Genomic DNA, 4,789 nt, shown 5'->3' with positions numbered 1-4,789 from the left:
CAAAAATGGATAACCAAGGAAAGCACAATAAAAAAAAAAACTTAAGTAAACAAGAGCTTGAAGTGATGGAGGAAATAGCAGCCAGGAAACGGTTGCTGTTGGGGAAACTCGATAACTGCGGGGTCACTGCGAGACGAAAAAGAGAGGATGGGCGAGAGTGGCCGAGTCGGTCTCTGCCGTCGGGGGTATGGCAAGGGGCAGTGACGCTATAAAAAAGAAGTGGTCCGACATCAAGTCGGCTGCTAAGAAGGGAGCTGAGAGAATCAGGGAGTTGAATCAACCGTTCATGTGGACCAGCTGGAGGACAAGGATCGATTTGGAGGTGGAGGATCCGTCATGGTCTGGGGCGGTGTGTCACAGCATCATCGGACTGAGCTTGTTGTGATTGCAGGCAATCTCAACTGTGCGTTACAGGGAATACATCCTCCTCCCTCATGTGGTACCCTTCCTGCAGGCTCATCCTGACATGACTCTCCAGCATGACAATGTCACCAGCCATACTGCTCATTCTGTGCGTGATTTCCTGCAAGACAGGAATGTCAGTGTTCTGCTATGGCCAGCGAAGAGCCCGGATCTCAATCCCATTGGGCACGTCTGGGATTTGTTAGATCGGAGGTTGAGTGTTAAGGGCCATTCCCCCCAGAAATGTCCGGGAACTTGTAGGTGCCTTGGTGGAAGAGTGGGGTAACATCTCACAGCAAGAACTGGTAAATCTGGTGCAGTCCATGAGGAGGAGCAGTACTTAATGCAGCTGGTGGCCACACCAGATACTGACTGTTACTTTTGATTTTGACCCCCCCTTTGTTCATGGACACATTCCATTTCTGTTAGTCACATGTCTGTGGAACTTGTTCAGTTTATGTCTCAGTTGTTGAATCTTATGTTCATACAAATATTTACATGTTAAATTTGCTGAAAATAAACAGTTGACAGTGAGAGGATGTTTCTTTTTTTGCTGAGTTTAGAACTGAATAAGGGGTCATTTGGGGTTAAAGGAAATGTTGCCCAATAAGCGTTCTTTTATCAAACAGAGAAGAAGTGTATATTAAAACATTGACAAGAAGGTATATAAACCTGTATCATTCATCTTCTCCCTCAGTGCTGCTCGGGGAGTGGGGGGTGATTTATCTGGAAACTTGTTTTTTTGCACAATTTCCACAAATCCAAAATCGGGTCAAAGTAAAACATTTGAGTTAAATGGGTTTTGCCACTGGAAATACCTTATTGCTGCATTAGGATCTAAATGTTTCCCTTACCAATTATCAGTTAGACTTTTCTCTCAAGGGTCAGCTTTGCTAAAGTCCCTCTATTGGCATTTCCAGATAATCCATGGGTAGCAATCACTTCCCTCCCAACCACAGGCAGGTCTTTAACCATGTCTATGCTGGAGGTGCCATCTCCACTGCAGGCCTGCAGCGCGGGATTACTTATTCCCAAAGGGGTAATCCCCTCTGCCGATGGTCCTGGCTGTATAAATGTTGATGATACACTAATATCTTAGCACTCTCCAATGTTAAACGATGACAAATACACTTTTTTAAATGTAGATAGTGTTATTCCTTAACTAAAGTAAAACATATACAATTAACAATGGTGTGAGTGAGTGGTTGCGTACATAGATGATGATAATGAGGGGTGTTGAGGTGCCACAATAAACAAGCCACAAAATGCCACAACCAAAACACAAGTGTCTGCATGGAGAGAGTCATCAATGAACGGCTGACGACCTCCCGGCTCCTCCCACCAACATCCTATTCAGGAAAATAGCAAAGTGAAAGAATTCAGCAGACAGAGTGGGAGGGTCGTCAAAAATGGCTAATTAAGCACTTGCCTTTGGAGCTGGTGGTTGGACGGTGATCCGAGAGGCTGGAGGCTGGGGCACAGCATCAAGTTTTAGAAGCAAGGCTATTCATGAGATTGAAAAACAGTAACGAATAAACCCGTTTTTAATCATTTGAAAAGAGTGAGAAACAGACAGAAGAGACATTCAGTCAATTCCTTGATAACAATACAAACATGCCTATAGCAATACATAGTTATTTTGGAAAGTATTCAGACCCCTTGACTTTTTCCACATTCTTACGTTACAGCCTAATTATAAAATGGATTAAATTATTTTTCTTCCTCATACACACAATACCCCAAAATAACAAAGCAAAAATGTTTTTTTTTTTTTTCATAAGTATTCAGACCCTTTGCTATAAGACCCGAAATTGAGCTCAGGTGCATCCGGTTTCCATTGAACATCCTTGAGATGCTTCTACAACTTAAATTGGAGTCCACCTGTGGTAAATTCAATTGATTGGACATGATTTGCACATACTGGTCTATATAAAAGGTCCCACAGTTGACAGTGCATGTCAGAGCAAAGCCCAAGCCATGAGGTTGTAGAGCTCAGAGACAGGATTGTGCCCGAGGCACAGATCTGGGGAAGGGTACCAAAAGATGTCTGCAGCATTGAAGGTCCCCAAAAACACAGGGGCCTTCATTCTTAAATGGATGAAGTTTGAAACCACCAAGACTCTTCCTAGAGCTGGCCGCCCGGCCAAACTGATTAAATCGGTGGAGAAGGGCATTGGTCAGGGAGGTGACCAAGAACCCGATGGTCACTTTGACAGAGCTCTAGAGTTCCTCTGTGGAGATGGGAGAACCTTCCAGGACAACCATCTCTGCAGTAGTCCACCAATCAGGCCTTTATGGTAGAGTGGCCAGGTGGAAGCCACTCCTCAGTAAAAGGCACATGACAGCCAACTTAGTTTGCCTAAAGCCTCTCAGACCATGAGAAACAAGATGCTCTGGTCTGATGAAACCAAGATTGAACTCTTTGGCCTGAATGCCAAGAGTCATGTCTGGAGGAAACCTGGCACCATCCCTACAGTGAAGCATGGTGGTGGCAGCATCATGCTGTGGGGATGTTTTTCAGCAGCAGGGTCTGGGAGACTAGTCAGGATCGAGGGAAAGATGAACGGAACAAAGTACAGAGAGATCCTTGATGAAAAACTGCTCCAGAGCGCTCATGACCTCCGACTGGGGTGAAGGTTCACCTTCCAACAGGACAACGCAGGAGTGGTTTCAGGACAAGTCTCTGAATGTCCTTCAGTGGCCCAGCCAGAGCCCAGACTAGAACTCGATCGAACATCTCTGGAGACCTGAAAATAGCTGCGCAGCAACGCTCCCCGACCAACCTGACAGAGCTTGAGAGGCTCTGCAGAGAAGAATGGGAGAAACTCCTAAAATACAGGTGTGCCAGGCTTGTAGTGTCATACCCAAGAAGACTAGAAGCTGTAATCGCTGCCAAAGGTGCTTCAGCAAAGGTTTAATAAAGGGTCTGAATACTTATGCAAATGTAATTAAAAATTAAAATTAATACATTTGCTCAAATTTATAAAAATATGTTTCTGCTTTGTCATTATGGGGTATTGTGTGTAGATTGATGCCGGAAAAAAAATCAAATTTAACCAATTTTAGAATAAGGCTGTAACCTAACAAAATGTGGAAAAAGTCAAGGGGTCTGAATACTTTGACTGCACTGTAGGCTGTGAGAACTGGTTAGAACCTGTTATTTTTGGTGTAATGCTTTAAGGGAGGGAAAAACAGTTATTTGTGTAGGTGTATACAATTACTCTGCGATTCTGTACATTAAGTTTCTCTCCAGTTTTATCCTGAGTGTAAACTTACCTGCAATTGCTCGAATAAACTCTTGCTGATTAATGAGTTCTGCCTGATTCCTCAATCTAGTGCTGTGACCCGGATGAAAGCGGTTCGAGAAGAAGTCGACCCATCTCTCAGCTTTGACCCAGACAATACTTGGCCAAACTACTAATCGAGGGACCTTATTAAAAATCCTTACAAAAAGGAGTTGTCTGTTACCTAGTCATACTACCAGCTCGGTGCCCTATTCATTTACAAATTGGGTAAAATTTGCAGGCTCATTTAAATGTGATATTTTAGTGTTTACTAAATAATGTACATTTACCAATCAAAGTTGCAAGACCAAGATTTTGGAAGGAAATTGTGATATTCCATACTTAAGGTATTTCCTAAGTACAATAACATAATTTGGTAAATTGTAATTTATTTGGAAATCAATATCCTAAGATATTTCCTGTTTATTGTATTTCTTAGGGGTAAAACCCTTAAGAATTTGGTTTAGATTGACTTAAGGGTCAGTTCTAATAAATAAGCACTTAAAATAGGTTTCAGAATGTTGGGTTAAGTTAGGAAGGAGATCATAGATCTACGGACCCGAAGGACTGTGTATGTCATTAGACAGACGGAATATATTTATTTAATGGCTTAATTAACGTAAACGGTTGGAGTCAGGAAGCAGGTGCAGAAGGTAAGTTTAATGAAAAGAGAAGGCAGATAAAAACAGGAGAAGCGTACTGAACGTGAACAAAACCAATACTTCCTAATGACGGAGGCTACTGAGGGCTAAATAAAGGGAGAGTAATCAAGGTGATGAGGTCCAAGTGAGCGTAATGAGGAGCAGATGTGCGTACTGATGGTGCCATGACCGGTGGTTAGTAGACCGGCGACGTCGAGGGCTGAAGAGAGGCAGCGCGAGTCGGTGTGACATTACCAGAAATTCTGTGAAAATCAAATCAAATTTTATTTGTCACATACACATGGTTAGCAGATGTTAATGCGAGTGTAGCGAAATGCTTGTGCTTCTAGTTCCGACAATGCAGTAATAACCAACGAGTAATCTAACCTAACAATTTCACAACAACTACCTTATACACACAAGTGTAAAGGAATTAATACGAATATGTACATAAAAATATAT

The sequence above is a fragment of the Oncorhynchus mykiss genome, chromosome 8 (assembly GCF_057628025.1).
Source record: "Oncorhynchus mykiss isolate SJ-2025 chromosome 8, ASM5762802v1, whole genome shotgun sequence".
In the NCBI taxonomy this organism is placed as follows: Eukaryota; Metazoa; Chordata; class Actinopteri; order Salmoniformes; family Salmonidae; genus Oncorhynchus; species Oncorhynchus mykiss.
Note: the sequence above shows the minus strand (reverse complement) of the source record.